The sequence below is a fragment of the Panthera onca genome, chromosome D1, assembly GCF_046562875.1.
Source record: "Panthera onca isolate mPanOnc1 chromosome D1, mPanOnc1 haplotype 2, whole genome shotgun sequence".
Taxonomy (NCBI): Eukaryota; Metazoa; Chordata; class Mammalia; order Carnivora; family Felidae; genus Panthera; species Panthera onca.
In genome coordinates, this window is record NC_138348.1 from 45,500,541 (window position 1) to 45,517,951 (window position 17,411).

General features: G+C 51.8%; 1 protein-coding gene across 13 annotated transcripts in view; it reads right to left on the reverse strand.

The window, feature by feature from the left end:
• BMAL1 (basic helix-loop-helix ARNT like 1) overlaps positions 1–17,411 on the reverse strand; it is a 106,912-nt gene that overhangs the window by 32,682 nt on the left and 56,819 nt on the right. For 10 of the 13 annotated variants that reach the window (XM_078433233.2, XM_078433237.2, XM_078433235.2 and 7 more), the window contains one exon: positions 1,652–1,780. The gene's annotated coding sequence lies outside the window, so the exon portion shown is untranslated. Of the gene's footprint in view, positions 1–1,651; positions 1,781–5,030; positions 5,590–7,338; positions 7,553–8,907; positions 9,083–16,800; positions 17,208–17,411 lie in introns of those variants that run through there. The other 3 variants (XM_078433231.2, XM_078433232.2, XM_078433236.2) reach the window with 3 other exon arrangements.

Genomic DNA, 17,411 nt, shown 5'->3' on the forward strand with positions numbered 1-17,411 from the left:
TATACCCACTTCCTAAGAGGTCTGTGTACTTTCATTGCTTTAAATATGATCCACGCTAGGAGAACTCCCAAATATATACCTCCAAGCCTGGACATCCCCTCAATTCCAAAGTTATGACTGTTTCCCGGATGTCTCCCTTTGAATAGACAACAGAGACCTCAAACTCAAGTATCCAAACCAAACCCCTGGTCCTCCCCAAGCCAGGCCCCCTCGTGATGCTCACATCAATGGTACTTCCATCCTTCTCAATGCTCAGGCCCCAAACCTAGAAATCATCCCAACTCCTTGCTTCCTTTCACAGCCTGCACCAGATCCATTAGACAATCCCATCAGCTAACCTTTTTAAAAAAAAATCCAAATTCAACCACTTTTCCCCCATTCTCTTTTCTATTTCTGCTCAAATGTCACTTTGGCAGCGAAGCTTCCCTGAATGTCCACAGCAGCACCAATCCCCTCTAACCGCCCCACCCTGCTTCATCTTTACCCACAATCCTTATCAATAATCTATTTACTAGATTCCTTTCCATTAGACTAGAAGCATCAGAAGGGCAGGGATTTGGTTTAGTTCACAGCTTACACCCTAGTAGCCTAGAACACTCTCTAGCATAAAACTCAATAAATAGGGGCGCCTGGGTGGCTCAGTCGGTTAAGCGTCCGACTTCAGCTCAGGTCATGATCTCATGGTTGGTGGGTTCGAGCCCTGAGTCAGGCTCCGTGCTGACAGCTCGGAGCCTGGAGCCTGCTTCCGATTCTGTGTCTCCCTCTATCTCTCTCTGTCCCACCCCCAATTGAGCTCTCTCTCTCTCAAAAATAAACAAAATTTTAAAAAAATTAAAAAAACAATAGATGTTGAATAAGTTTGTATGTTAGGAATATTCATTCTTGTATGTCATAGATGTCATAAATATCAGCCCCCTTTTGGCCTTCTAACTTTGCTTACAGTATTTGTAGGCACAGTTAAAAGTAACATTAAAAAAAAGCCTTTTCTCAGCCCCAAAATACAAATGCCCTCTTTACTAATATTTTTGTAACTTTATTTAGCTCTTTATCCATTTGGAAATTATTTTTGATACACTACTTACGGTTGGAAACTTATTTCCGTCCAATGGATAGATAACTGTGCCAACACCATTTACCAGACCTTCTGTTACCCGTCATTTGAAAGGCCACCTTTATTGGTTTATTGTCCTATTCCGTTCCTTTGACCTAGTTACTTCCAGTCCAGTCCTATGCTATTGTGGCTTTATAATACATTTTAATATTGGGTAGAACAAAATCTTCTCCCTCTTACTACTTTTCATCTTCAGAATTCCCCGGTTATTCCAATGTATTCCTTGAGAAGCAGGTTATAATCGTTTAATCAGATCAACGGTGGCTGCCATGATAATCCTCATTATTACTGACAGTAGGAGAAGGAGACCAAGGAGGAGTAGAGTCCTACCCTCGGGGTCTCGGCGACCCTCTGGGCTGCGGGTCAGTTGCAGGGTGCCACGTCTAGCCCCCACTGTCTCTTTGTGAACAGCCAGACGACAGCCTGAGGTGGACTATTCCAAGTTCCAGGGCTCCCGGGAGAAAGCACCCTTCCCAAAAAGAACTCCCATGGGAACTGCCAATGACAGCAGGTGGGGGGGTTGGGGAGGTGATTTATTACCTGAAGTTAGAGTTCTTAAAGCTCAGATGCACTGCGAGAGAAGCAAGGGGCCACGGGGCTTATCGGTCACCTCAAAGCGATTTTCATGTTCTGTAGTTTCCTTTCGGGCAGTCAACTTCTTCCAGAAACCTACAGTGGGGCCCACAAGAAAAGAACACCCAGCCAGGTCACTTGGGGGAAGATAAACTGAACGATCTCCTGTTGGCTAAGGGACACAGGGGAGCTAGCTCCCGACTCCTGGTCAGAGGCTCACAATCCCAGCCTCCAGCTGCCTATTAAACCCAACTGCGGACACATGAAGGAAGCTGGCAGGCGAGATTTTTCTACAAAAAACAATCCTTTTTAAGTGATTAAACATGGATTCCTGGACGTGCCTTTAAGAGAAAGAAGATTAGCTGTACTTTTCATTTCTCCTACTGGCTCTGTGTCGGGCACTGTTCTCACCGCATCACGTAGATTAATTTATTTACACCCCAAAACAACCACGAGGTAGACGCTACTATTTTCTTCACTGTACCGATGAGAAGGCTGAGGCAGAGAGAGACGTGAAGACACTAGCCCAGGTCACACAGCCGCGGGGCCCCATCGCCGCTGAGGACAGCCTCCGCTCTCTCCCAGGTGAAGAGCCGTCCGAGCGCAGACAACAAGGAACAACAGAAAACAGGCCTTCAGGAAACACTAAGCCAAAGCACGTGCGCACAGGGCCAATATCTGAGACTGCTAGAGGCAAGGTAAGAGGTTTATAGGAAATGCCCGTGAAGCTCATGTACAGAGTCTGGGCACCTAGAGCTAAGGGGAAAGGCAATTCGGAGAAGGTGCTTGTGTTATCAAATGGCCTGCCGCCCTGCCCTTCTCCTACTGGCGGGAGACGGGTCTCCTCTCGGGCCTGTGGTCCCCGCGTCTAGAAGGAACTGGCTCTAAAGGAAGAGGGCCACACCTGCCCTCCCATTCCCTTTCTGGAGACGTCAACATCAGGTCTTGAGTGGGCCTTTCCTGACCTTTCTGAAGCAAAAATTCTGGAGTTTCACAGTCTGCTGGCTACTTCTTGCAGCCTTTGGAATACCTTGGTCTTGAACGTCCAGAAATAGGGCTGCTTTTGTCCTCTTGACTTAAGCTTCTGTGCGGTCTGATTCAGACACCCTCACTGACCAGGGTAGCCACAGTCTGGACACGTGCAAACAACAGGACAGGATTTTGGGGTTCTAGTCCCTAAGCCTCAGCTGAACAGCCCATGGACACCAAGTCCCCAGGGCAGTGCTGCCCAAGCTCTTACCCTCCAAGAGTGTCTTCACCACGCGTGACTCGGAGGGCGGCACCAGGGCTCATCCGGAGCCCCCCCACCTTTGCAAGGACCCCTCTCACAGTTACCTGTTGTCTCTTGGAGCTCCCTCCCTGGGTTCGGTCTGATTCCCCACATGGGTCCCGTCTGATTCCCCACATGGGTCCCACGCTCTCCTCCAGCCCCCAGATGAGGACCCACCCTGGGCACCCCCTCCTTCCCTCACCCCACTTGCCCTCTGACAGATGGGCCACTGCCTCCCTCCATGCCGTTCTCCTCCCCAACCTGGGCCCTCCATACTGTGGTCACAGATAGGATCCCCCCCTTATTTAAAACACTTCAGTAGCTCCTCCGCTGCTCTGCCCCAAGCCTTCCAGAAACTCCCTACCAGGAAACATCAAACCTCCACAACAGGTTGGTTGGTTGGTTGGTTGGTTGGTTGGTTGGTTGCTTGCTTGCTTGCTTGCTTGCTTGCTTGCTTGCTTGCTTGCATTTCCTGCCCCGCCCAGCCCTCCCCATCTGATGCCTAAAAGCTCTAGGCACTTAAGTTCTCTAGAGCACGTGACCTCCACTGGCCCACACTGCTTTGCCCTTTACTAATTGGTCACCTGGTGAACGGCTCTCCTTTCAAGTGCCTTCAGGTTGAAGGCATTTCTGGCTCCCCCGAGAGGCCTTCTGGCTCTGCCCATGCTGTTCTGACCCTTCTCTTCACACCTGTGGCCCCTCCACTCTCTGCCCCGCCTCCGTGATCTCACTATTAGGGAGTCCCCTGGTACCGCACCTCACTCTCTTTCCCTCACTTCTCCAAAACTTAGATGAAGGCTCTCAGTACCAAAGCCCATATGAAATTTCTTATCTGGATCAGTTGTTCCAATACTCAAATTTCCTTTATAGAAATAATGAATGCTCCCACAAATGCTGGCACTATATTTTGCAAAACAAAAATCAGAAAGGCCTTTCCCGTATGCTTGGACAAAGTAAGGAAGCTTGAATCAGCTGTGACAAGTATTTCTGGAAAGCTGTCTTCTCTCCAAGAAGGTGTTCTTAGATGTAAGACAATGAATGAAACAACAAAAGAAAACCCCTCTTTCTGTGATTTCTTCCGATAGAGAACTGAGCCCAGGGAGGGAGCTCCAAGAGACAACAGGTAACTGTGAGAGGGGTCCTTGCTAAGGGGAGCTCCGGGCCAGTCCTGGTGCTGCCATCGAAGTCACACATGGCAAAGACACTCTTGGGGGAGCCTGGCCTGGAATCGGGGACCCCATGTGTGTCCACTTCTGAGCTGGAGACTTCCAAAGGAGGGGGAGGCTCACCGGATGTCAGAGGAAGCAAGGCACAAAGAGACTTGTGCAGTGTGCTTGGGGAGAGCTTGATGGTACCCTCAGTAACCCCTCAATCCCCTCGTGCTCTTTGGAGCTCAGGAAGAAGAATCTCAGGGGCTCCATACAAAGGAGCACGGGGCTGGAAGGGGAGTCCCAGCCTCGGCTAGCCCCTGCAGAGCACCTTGGCAGCTGAGAAGGGTGAGGGTGAGCCGAAAGCTGGAGAAACCCACAGGGGTCATCGACGAGAGGATGAGAAACCCACCCATGTCATCTACAGGAGGATGACCACATTGAAGACCACCGATGGCAGACCAGGCGTCTCTCTCTGCTTTCCCTCCTCCTTGACCCAGTACCCCAACATGCTACAAGAAGGGGAGGGGGCGTGTAGCTTGCATTATGGTTCCAACTGTTAGCCTCCCCTCCCTGCGAGGACAGTGTGCAGGACGCCCCAGTGTTGGCCCTGCCACGTGATTCTCCTTGATGGATGAATGCCAGCGGAAGGGACGGCCTCAGCTTTCTAAAAGAATCTTTACCACGTGTTCCTTTGTGCCGAGAGCGGGAATTTCCCGGAGTGAGGCTCTTCCTTTCGCGGAGGTCCCGGATGGATAGAGGCACGAGGAAGAAATAAAGCTTTGCTACTGGGAGCCACTGAGAGGCTGAGGCTGGGTGTCACTAGGGAGACCAACTCTTCTGTTTGCCTCAGACCTTCCCACTTTAGCACCGCAAGTCCTGCCTCCCAGAAAACCCGTGTCCCCCACAAACCAGGACAGTCGGTCACCTAGTTCCTACCGCTGCATCTCTCACCCATCCGAAGCAGACCGACACAGGCAGGACGAAGGAAGCACAGACGGGATCCTGGAGCCACTGACGGATCCCCTGATCTGGGAGGAGGGAAGGGACAGGGATGTTCACACTGGCCTAGTTTCATCTTCACAATAACCCATCCGTTAATTGTGGTCATTATCCCCATTTTCCAGGTGAGGATGGAGGAGGCAAAGCTAACTTGCTTAAGATAACGCAGCTGGCAGGTGGGGACGGAAGCCCAAGTGTGCCCGGCTCCATGCTGGGTCTTCTGACTACCACACCACTGCCAGTCCCATCCCCAAAACCACCCCCAGCCCCAATCCAAGCATTCCTGGAGCAGGCATGAGGGGAAGTAAGAAAAGGCAATCCTAGTTCAAGACAGCTACAGAATCTGAACCAATAGGTTTGTCTCTGGGCTTCCTGGCAGCCAGGGCAGAGAAGGAAACGTCCAGCCCTCACACTGGCTGGGAAGTGTATCCTCCGGACAGACCGACCAGGGAGGGGTATCTGTCAGGGAGGTTTATGGGACCTGAGCAATGCCGGGCCTACGGGCTCTGAGGCAATAAGCTTTGTGAAAGAACAGAGTGCTTCCCCCTTTTAAAATGGGACCTCAGTGAACACCTGCCCCGGCCTGCCCCTACCCTCAGGTGTGACAGCTGATGGTGCTCTGTTAAGCCACGTTGTGAAGCCCCAGTATGTCACTAGGGTGGCAGTGTTTGATGGCGTGGCTTAATAAGAGGGCGTGGCTTAGGAAAATATGGACGCTAGGGAATCGGCATCCTCGATTACCCTACTAGCTGTATGCTTACTGATTTGCTTCCTCAAAACCCCAAGCCTTCCAGTAAGGGCCCCTGCATGGCCATCTCTGTATCCCACAACCTTCAGGGGCCTGCCCTGGGCACAGAGGTGTTCCAGAAGTACTTTCCCTCCCTGCCTACCCCCCGCCCCCAACCCCAGAGGGCCATGGCAGGTGGCCCTTGGTTCCATCCTCCACGTTCTCCACGATGTGGTGCTGGGGCCTGGCTCCAAGTTTACTGAGGGAATGGATGAGGAGCTGCTCTAGTCCGTTCAGGTGGTGGTGGTCTCTGAGCAGAGGCAAGAGGCTGGAGGGGCTCTGTCTCCTCTGCAAGTCCCTGGGCCCTCCATGGTCTCTATGACAGCCTGTGAGGAGTTCAGTTGCCTTGCTTTGCAACAGATGCATTTAGAGAATGTTCGCCCAGTAAGGCCAGGTGCTTTGAGCCTAAGGTAACAGGTGTTTGCATCGGGGTCATTCAGCGAGGATTTGTCTAGCCCCTAGGGCACTGGGGACACAGGGAGGAATCAGCAGTGCTAATGTTCAAGATCCCCTCAATCGAGTTGGAGAGACAGGATCTAAATAAAGACATGACCGCATGCTCGCTGCAAGGGGCGGAGCCAGGCTTACACTTGCACAAACAGCACAAGTCCGGGATGTGCCTCTGCTATGGTAAGTGGCAGAGATCTGCGGAGCCGTTATGACAAACTTCCAGCAGGTGGCAGTCAAGTGTCTTGAGGAAGGAGGGCCTTTCTTCCCTAGCTGTGAGGCAAACGTAAGGGACAGGAGCAGAATGGAGGAGGAAAGACTTAGCTTAGGGGCTGGTGTGTGTGTGTGGTGTCGGTGAGGGAAGGAGAAGGAACCAGGGTGGCGGTGAGACTTGAATTAGGGGCTGCAGATGCTTGCCTGGTGGACTGGGCTGTTGGAAGTCTGTTCTGAGCTGGGGAAAAAAGCACTGACCGTGGCTGTCAGGGGCCAGGGGATCCCTGTCTGTGGCACCTGTGGACAATCCTGCTGGTAGCTCTAGATGCTTGGGAATCCCAGAATCAAGCACAAATCAAGGAGGCAGCGTTTGGAAGCACAGGGCTTGGAGGGCCAGTTGAGAGGGTCTCACGGGGGCAGGATTTGTAAGTCCTGGGGAATTCTGTGAATGAACACAAGGCTGGTTCTTGTGGAAGAAGTCTTCAACACGATCAATGGAACAGGACCTACAACATCCCAGTCTCCAGGGGCTACTGGGGGCCCTTAGTGGGATTCAGAGATCTCATGAAGAGTCACGAGACAGAGCACGCACCTCGCCCAGCACAAGCGCTTAGTAAATGTTTGCTGAATGAATGATAAAAGAGATGACTTCTTAGACCTTCGCCAAGTCTATTACTGAAGTCTAGGAAGAAGAACCTTTCTTCTTCTTTTTTTTTACTGTATAGAATAAGAGAGCCTGGCCCTAAAGACTCAGAGGGAAGAACACTATTTCCACCAGAAAACTTACTGCCTGAAGTTGAAGAAAGTTCTGGAAAACTTCCGCATCTTGTTCTAAAGGAAACCAAAGGATGCAGTGCTGTTATCTCCTGGTAGAATCAAGACACTGGTGTGAGGGAGAGCAGACGGGGAGGCCTGGGAGGCGCTCTGAGTTCCAGGTCAGGGCTGTGGATGGAGGCAGGCTGGCCCAGCCAGCAGGGGTGGACCCAAGGAGGGTTGAGACTCTGAGGAGAAAAGAGATATGCCTTCTCTGAGGATGTGGGCAAGGTGAGAGAAAAGGGGAAGAATACTGAGCAGGTGTTTCTCCAGAGCCGGTGGATCAGGCATGTGACGTCCTTGGCACTTTCACAAGCAGGGGCTGGGGAAGAGCTGAGACTCTCCCCCTGGCAAGGGGCAGGTGGGGCATGGACAAAAGGGCGAGATCATGGGCACATGAGGAGGGAGGGCAGGGCAGCGGTCAGTGCAGGGCCTCTGGAGCCAGACGGCTGGGTTCAAATCCCAGCTCTGCCACCTACGAGGTGTGCGTCCTGGGCCAGTTCCGTGACCTCTGGGAGCTGTACTTTCTCCCCCGTAAAATGAGAAGGATGCAGTCACAGACTGAATGAGCTCAGAATCGGAAAAGCACTTAGAACGCTCATCAGATTAACTGTGCTTATTGAAATGGAGGGCCTCACGCTGCTGAGGAAAGGAGGGGTAGGAGGCTGTGGAAAGGTAAGCTGTGATGTCAAAGAAATCAAACTCAGACGGGACACTCTGGAATGAAGGAGCTCAGAAATGGTAAGAGCAGAGTGTGTGTGCCTGCCAGTGGACATAAAGAACTTAACAGGGGGCTCTGGGGACCACGAGGGAGTCAGTGAGGGGGGCTGGGGAATGGGTAGAGGAACCTGGGCATGGGGTGGGGGCCGGAGGAGAGGGCAGTATTTTGCAGCAGGGAGGACTCATGACAACTGGAAAGCTGAGTGGTATTTCGGGAGTCCAACCCCTTCATTTTACTTCAATGAAACCAACATACAGGGAAAGAGCTCCTCCTACAGAAAGCTGGGAACAGGATCATGAGAAACTTAAGTCAATGGCTGATAGTAACAGAACTGCCTGGGAAGGTGAGGTGGAGAAAGCAGGGCCAGTGATTTCCCTACAGAGACGGGCACCACAGCGGACAGCTGGCTGCCCAGGGCTGGGGGACTCCCAGCTGAGGGGTGTTGGGGGACAGGAAGTAGATGTCCCTGTTATGGCTCACCTACCATAGGTTTTGGCTGACAGGTAAGGAGGCCTCAGATGGTTACCAGGCGCCCAAGGCCCTCAAGCAATCCCCTCAACGCACTCTACTGAGCACCCATATCCACCAGGTAATTTGTACGGTGAAAAGAGTCAGGGAGTTGAATAAGTTTCCACCACAAACTGCATGTGGCAGTCAAATTTCAATCGAGGACAATGTCATAATCATGAAGACACCGTTAGCGTGCGGGTCCACAGTCACTCATTCGTTCATCTTTCAGCAAATATTTGCTGAGGGCATCCACGTGCCAGGCACCGTTCTCCACAGGACTGCGGGTGAAGACACAAACATCCTTGTCCTCACCTGGTACGCATTCTGGGGAGGAGGGCAAGCAGAGACGAGTAAGTAAGTGATGCTGGCAGGTGGGGAGCGCTGGGGCGAGAACTCAGAGTCGGGGTGGGAGGAGCTCTGGAGACGTGGCAGCGGGGAGGTGAGGAGGTGAGACGTGGAGGGAGGAGCACTCCAGGCCGGGAGGAGCCTGCACAAAGGCAGAGAGGGAGCCGAGGCTGTCAGGGGACCAGCCCTGGAGCAGGGTGGGCACAGACCACGTGGTGCCTGGCGGGCCCCCGTGAGGGCCTTGGTTTTGCCTCTGAGTGAAGTGGGGGGATGATGGGCCCCCACTTGGGGCTAAGCCTGGCTGCAGGGTTGAGAAGAGATGGTGGGGAGGGGGGACCTGTGTGTGCAGGTGCATGTGGCGGTAGCGGGACTGGGTGGGTGGGTGCACCTGCTTGTGCGTGAGCGTGCCTGTGCCTGCGTGTGTGCGCACGGGTGAGCGTGATGCATGTGCGTGTGTGGGAGTGAGTGTGCACATGCTTGCATGAGTGCGTTGGGGAGGCCCGCGAGGAGAGGGCTACGATGGCCTGGGGAAGGTGACACAGCTCGGTCCCCGCCCAAGAGTGCGGGCAGTGAGGAGGGCATGACAGGGCTCGGGGCTGTGTGGCCAGGTGAGGTGATGAGTTGCGGTCACTTCCTGGTATACTCTGGAGGAACAGCTGACCGGACTTTCTGATTTTTTTCTGGCATGAGGGGTGACAGCCACTCTGTGAACTGCACAAAGGCCCCCAGGTATGGGGGTGCCTGGGGGTGAAAGTCCCAACGTGAGCTCTACTTGCCAGGCTGCATGCCCTGTGTGACGGCTGGAGGAAGAGGGATCTCTTGTCGTCCAGCCAGAGGCCAGCAGCCATTGGTCGGGGAACTGTTAAGTGAGAGGCACGACGAGACATCGAAGTTGCAGGACGGAGTGCACAGCTGCGCACTGCACTCCTGCTGCCCCTCCCCTCCCATCTGGAGCGGAGACTGCCTCCTGGTTACTGAGCATCACCCCTGCTGGGGACGGTGCTGACCCAGATGTGGCTCATTTGGTGGGCATAACAACCTTTTGGGAAAGGCATCATCATCAACATAGTGTAGAAGATGGCAATGAGGCTCAGAGAGGTATGGCCACTTGTCTGAGATCACACAGCCAGCAGGGGGAACGGACACCCAACCCCGATGTGCCCAACTGGAGAGCTGGGCCCCACATGGTTTGTGTCTTCAGTGACTCAGCAGAGAAAAGCGAAAGTAGGAGATGTAGGGCAGGGCCAGCTGAAGCCCATCCCACCTCCTTCCTATGAGGCAAGGATGTCAGAACACAGTAAGGACGTGCCCCGACCAGGGTACTGGGGGGATGGCCGGTGTGTGTCTAACAGATGGTCCTCTCCGTTTTCACTCGCAACTGGAAACCTTTCTGAAATGTTCTTGTCCACCTGCCGGTCCCGTGAGCACAACTTGAGGAAGACGATTTGATCTTGGGATGGATCTCAAGGCCTTCCCCCAGTGCCCCAGCTCCCAGATGTTGCTGTGAGTGTTCCAGACCCCAGAAACATCCCTGCAAGTTCCTCTTTTAGCTAAAACGGAATCTGCTTGTTTGCTTTCATTCCTACGCAAGGAATAAAGCCATTATTTCAGTGATTTTGGTTTCCTTTTTCCAAGCTTTGGTTACAGCAAGTGACCGTCACATGCTCAAGGGTCTGGAAAAACACGAGTTCGTAAGGTGCTTTTCCTGGGAAAATATTCAGTGCAGGGACCACAACAAAAATAACAATGCAAAAACCGTGGCAGCAGAGACCACACGCTGGGCTTTTATGTTGTGCCAGTCAGTGTTGTTTCACTGAGTTTCCAAAGAAGTAACTAATTCTCAGAGATGTGAAGTAAATTGCCTGAAATTCTTAGCTCATGAACAAGAAAGTCATGATTCAAACTCAGGTCAGTTTGACTCCAAAGCTCTGTGACAGGTGAAGGACTCTCGTCCTTTCTTAATTAGACAAAACAAAAATAAAACCTCCTATAAATCGACAAAAAGGCAAATACCTCCCTGGGAAACCAAAGGTTACCAAGAGGTAAATTCACAACATTCACACAATTAATTCGTGTAGGCAGAGGACATAACACAACATGGTTAAGAACAGGGGCCTGGCCGGTTCTCCTTTCTGTAAAAATCTACACATGGATGTTCAAAAAAAAAAAAAAAATGTATGTACAGGTGGGAGAGGTGAAAAAAAAACAGAGATGGCAAAGATGAAAAAAGGTGATAAAAATTCCTTTTCAGACTCTTTATGTATTTGCTAAAAGGGACAGGGGAAAACATCAAAACACCTTCTTTGTCTGACAAAGGATGCCATTAAAAATTCTGACGTCGGTTACATATCCTTAATGTAAAAGGACATTTTTTAAAAATTTTTTTTAACGTTTATTTTATTTTTGAGACAGAGAGAGACAGAGCATGAACGGGGGAGGGGCAGAGAGAGAGGGAGACACAGAATCTGAAACAGGCTCCAGGCTCTGAGCTGTCAGCACAGAGCCCGACGTGGGGCTCGAACTCACAGACCGTGAGATCATGACCTGAGCCGAAGTCGGACGCTTAACCGACCAAGCCACCCAGGCGCCCCTAAAAGGACATTTTTAAGAGAAATCAAGCAATTTTTAAATTAAATTTTTATTGTTTATTCGTTATTCTTTTATGCTTTTTTAGGACCTAGTGTAGAGACTCCTTAAGTTCTAAAAGGCTCCTGGAAGAATTATCTGTCCCTAGGTTCTCCTGCCCATTTTCAGAAGCAACCAGTTACAGAAAGTACCTTTGTGTTTCTGAACAACCGCGGATGGTACTGCTCATCGACACCCCAGTTTTAACCGGGATCTGTTCACTTCTCGCCACAGAAAAGGGAAATTCACCTCTCTTCTATTACCTCTGTCATTATAGGCATGCATAAGAACCTAACCTCCCATTCAGCCAACAAAGTTGCATAATTATTTCGGGCAGATGAATATTCAGCTTTCATATTTACTATGAGCATGTAAATCCTAGGCGCGGTGGGGGCTATGTGGGGTATTCTGACCCCATTCCTTTGCTGCATACCTTTCTGTTTCCCTTTAATTGTAACCTGTTCTTTTTAAAGTTAAAAAAGATACGTCTAGGTATGTATATTTAACCCATTCTTCTACATTTGACTACGTCTCCCTTCAACTTATTCAAAAAAACCATTTCTTTTCACTTCAGGTTTATCCTAAGGTTCCTCCAGCTAATTTATAAGCTAATATGCACGCGCGCGCGCACACACACATACACACACACACACACACACTCCCTCTCTCATACTTGCAAAGGTTAAACAAATATTTTAAGATTCTTTTCACTTTCCTGCAATTTGTGAATAATATAACACACCAACACTTATAATTTCAAACACAATCTGCATAATACCCTGACTATAACACACAAAAAATAAGTTGGTTAAAATAAGATACTACGTACAGAGTCAATATGCAAATGTTGGGCACAGCTACTCCAGAAGACATGATGAAAGATCTAATGAGGTGCTTGGACCTATTTATAACGCATAGTAAACCTCATATACTTGGTGGTTGTGTTCCTGGAAAATTCTGTATATATTAAAAGCATGCAAAAATTATGTGTGTTTAGGTGTAAAGTGGAGTCAGATTCCAGGCTCGGTCAACAGGGTTCCACCTCCATGAGTGCCCACTGAACTTCAGGAGGTTGTGTAGGATGCTGGACAATCCTTTGGTCTCCATGGGTGACATCCAGCAAATCCGCTTCCTGGAAGACAGCCCTGACCATGACCATCCCTGTCACAGCCAAATCGCCCTGCACATCCCAAAGACGTCCTACAGGGGGCGCTACGTGCCCATTCAGAACCAGCAGTTGGTTCAACTCTAGGTTTTCTACAAAGGGGCAAAGAGACACTAAGATCTTTATCCAAAGTCATATAGGAAAACGAACAGCAGTCAGGAGCTGATAAGGAGAAGGGGTTAACAGTAGAGGAAAAGGAAATTCTATTTGTGGTTATTAATTGTCAGACATAACAGAAGTGCCAGGCACCTTTTGTTATGCTCACACGGGATCTCATCTAAATCCTCCTCCTATCAACCTAAGGGGTTAGTTCTATCAGCACCTCTAATTTTCAGATACAGATACCACCTTTCAGGGAGGTTAGGTCCTTGCTCAGGACCCCAAATTAGATTTTGTCCAATCCTTTCTCTATTGCTTCCAGCTGCTTTCACTCCAGGTCCCTGGGTCCGCACCTCAGGGATCAGGTCCCTCACTTTGCTACTTAAATCTTTAGGAACGAATAACTGGGGTGCATGCTGTCTGAAAAGCAATGAACAAAAAGAAAGATGGTTCAATCCCAGCCTCTCGGCCCTCCTGGTTCAGCCACCGTGTGGCCTGTGCCCAGAGGTTTGTAAGTACGGGAAGCAGACTCCGGATGAAGCTAAAGACTCCTGAAGGAGCCCAGCCTGACCTGCCAGAGGTCAGGCCAGGACAGCCAATGTGACCGCGGGGACTTTTCCTGCCCTGGAAGGCCCATGCCTCCACAGTCCGTTCCACACTCCACAAGGTGGCAGGCAGCCCAGGGGCTGCAGCCCACACCACTGATGCAGGAAGGGCCAGACACCGAGCGAGGGCTTGGTCACCAAACCTTGAAGTGTCAGGTGTGGGGAACACTCTAGAACAGTCACTGCAGCTTCATGGCATGTCCGCCTCTGCTTATTTAACCTTCAAATCATCCCTATAAGAAGATAGTGCTATTTCCACCTTACGGAAGAGGGAACCAAGACCACAAAGGCCTGGCATCTAGATACAGAGCTGGCGAGGGGCAGGGCCAAGGCTCAAGCCCAGGTCAGACCGGCCCCAAGCCCTCCCTCTCCTGCCCTTCCTGGTTTATGCACTTCAGAAAAAAAAAAAAAAAAAAAGAAAAATGTGTATTTGACACCCTGCACCCAGCTTTGGAGGGCAGGTGGCCATCACATCCCCCTACCCCCTAACCTCTGGGGCTGTTCTGTGAGACTGAGCATTGGAGCAAGTACCTGAAAAGGGGGTCCACGCTTATAATCCTCAGGTACCTTTCTCCCTCAGCTTTCTGGCCACAAAACCATGAATAAGCACTTTAAACAAGGAACCCGTTGCATCAGACTTCATGTTCAGGAAAAGAAAATACAAATAGCCCATATTTGTCATCCTGATCGAAACCCACCCCACGGGGCCTGGTGGAACTCGGACGAACCCCCATCTGTTTGTTGATGACTGTGCACAGGCCTCTGCCCCATAGCCCACTGTGTGGAAACAAACCCTGAGGATATTTCATAGAAAAGGGTTCGACTCAGGCTCCGGTCAAGAGATTTCTTGGAAAGTAAGTCAAAGCAGGGCCAGGCCCCAGTCTAGCAGGCCACGAGCTTACATTGGGCACCCGGCCTGTGACATGTTATAGCCTCACAGCTAAGAGCACAAGCGTTGGAGCCAGACTGCCGGGGTCCACATGTCTGCTCTGCTGCTTGCTTGTGTAACTCTGGACAAGATTTGACCTCTGCTCCTCGGTTTCCCCATTGGTAATACGAGAATAGAGACAGTACCCGCCTCACAGAGTGGTTGGAGGCGGTAATAAACGCAACTCACGTAGAGAGCCTACAACAGTGCCTGGCACATGGTGAGCACTCAGGGTGCCTGTCGTTGATGGGACTACTGATTGCCATGTCACAGAAAGAACGGTTGACGGCCCTGGAGAACACAAACCCTAGTGAAGGAAAGGGGGTCAATGAGGAGACAGGGCCAAGAGGCAGAATTGGGTCAGAAAGAAGAAGGATTTTCTAACAAGCACACGTGTCCAAAAGACGGAGCAGGATGCCTGGGGTGTGGGCGCCTGAGGAGGCCCAGGGGCCCGCCTGCCTGTCAGGAACAGTACAGATGAGGTTTTCCTGCACAGGACGGTGGCCAGAGGAAGTGACCCCTGATGCCCCTTCCCACTGGCCCATGCTAGGACTCTGATAACGAGCAAGTAAGTGCCGATAGGCAGGGTGCGGCCGAGCCGCCTGAAGAAAGTGGGGAGAGACTTTGGACCGTCTTCACGTACACAACCTTCGGGACTTTCACTTCATTTTCTCAGAACACCATCTGGGGGGTGGGGGTGGTGGCGGCAGTGGACGCCATGACCAGCAATGGCTCGGTGAAACTCAGAAGTGTTTCTTGAACACCTGCGGGGTGCCTCGCAAAGCAATTCAGAAAGCGTGAGATGTCAGAGCCGTGGCAACAAACTATCAACATTTTCTTACTCCGGAGAATCGAACGACAGCACCATTTACTGAAGCTACTGTTACTGGGGACACGGACTGTGCAGTCATCAGGTGGGCCCGCTCCACAGGCAGCGCCTGGGGCAGGAGGACCGGGGGGTCGTTCCGGCTCACAGGCAGCCTCCCAACCATCGCTCTGGCAAGGTTTTGGTGTTCTTTACCACCGAAACTTCCCCTGACCTGGTGTGCTTGGTCCTCTGGGCACAGGCAAAGACGCTGGGACACAGGGAAATGGCCAGGAGCAGGGGAGAGGGAAGGGAATACTCTGCTCCTTGAAAACGGATTCAGGAAGCATCCTCCACCATCATTTCAGTATCACCTTTGTCAACTATAAAAATGGAAAACATCCTTCAGAAGCAGAAACCATTTTATCAATGAAAAATTATCAGACAGTATAAAAACCACGATACCAATCCAAGAAAAATGATCAGATTCTGACACGAAAGCTCACCCAGCTATTTTCCAAGGATTTCGTGTATAATCGTGACTGCTAATTTATATGCTCTCAACTCTGAGAACTCAAAAGTGGGTAAGCGGCGTATCAAACCGATTAAGAAAAAAAAAAAATTTATGGAGAGGACGCTGGAGACATTCTTTGTGCCGATTTCAGTTCTTTGCCTCCTGGAAACGCCCGCCAACATTGGTGAGAACCACCGTCTGGAGTGGTTGGGGACTTACTGGGCAGGAAGACAGACCATCTCTTCTGCCTGGTAGGTTCCCGTCCCAGGCCATCGCGGTCCTTCCCCCTCGGGTGGCCTGGCTCTCTGCAGCTAACCCCTACTGCTGCTTCCTCCTGTATCTCCTCCCCGCTTGCTCCTCTCCGTGCTGACTGCTACGGCCTTAATTTAGGCCCCAGGCACGCCCCTCCTGGCCTACTCACATCCTCCCAAATCACTGGCCTCCAGCATCGCCAAGACGTGACTTTTCCAGAAGCTTCCACAGTCCATCCTTCCTCAACCTTTCTCCCCCCCCCCCCCGCCCCGCCTCCTCCCAGCCTCAACAAGAGAACTAACACCAAGGCGCACTTCTGCAGGCACCATGCAGGGCATCAGCCCAGGGAAGACAGAGACAGGTGCCAGCTCACAGGCCAGCTCCCGTCCAGGGATACTGGCAGCCGAGTGCTGTACGAAGAAGGGTCCCGAAGGGCGGAAAGAAGCCACCATGAGCAGCACCTGGGAGCCCGAGGACGGGAACCCCCGGGCTCAGCCCCCGCCCCACTCGCCATCCCAGCTTAGGGCAGGGCGCCGCGCACGCTCTGGACCGCCTGTCCCTGGCCTGTGCTCCAGTCCCGCACTCCCTTTGGTGTTCCCATAAGTCTCCTCAATGATCCGCTTTGAGGGCCCCTCCAAAACCGCCGTCTCTACTTTCCCGGGCACCACTGTGGCACCATACTCTCCTCCCCCAGTACTCGGCAATCGTGCGGCACCCTCCTCCTTTGGCAACCTCCCAGCATCCACGAGGCTTTTCCAAGTGGGTCGGAGAGCAGCTGCTTTTACCTTTGCCTCAGTGTCCCAATACACAGATTCCCAAGTCCCCCTCACCATTCCCCCCACTCAACTCGCCGGCTGTTGTACTCACACAGCCCTGTCTACTTGAGCACGTGGCGGCCACTGGCCCGTCTTGATGTCTGCCTGCCCGAGGCTGGGAACGCTGAAGGACAGAAATCACATCTGTTTAGCTCGCTGGCTCCGGGCCTGGCACAGGAGGGCCCCGTTAGAGCCCTGCTCCGCCATGACTCGCTGAGGAGCCCTGGGAAAGCCGCCCTCCTCCCTGGGCCTCAGCTTCCCCACCTAGACTAAGATGTACTCGGAGCTAGAGGGTCCCTGACGCCTTGCCCAGCTCCGACACACCACGAGAACACAGGCCACGAAGGACCAGCTGCGTGTCTTTCCTGACTGTGCGGGTAATAATCACTCAGTGATATTACCCTACAGCTCCTCTGGGTGGCACGGATCTGCCATTGCGAGGAGCGAAAACCCGGGAGCAGATACCCAGTGCTGGGGGGGGGGGGGGGGGGGTGTGCGCTTGTACCGCTAAGTATAATGGACAGCGAGGAGTGATTTTCTCTCCCTTTGAGAACATAAGTACACTCTTCTATATTTATACACCCCATCTCCTAATTTAGGCAGTGTAGAACTTTTTCTGATCAGCACTCACTTGCCAATAATCTCGCTCTACATCTAAATGAA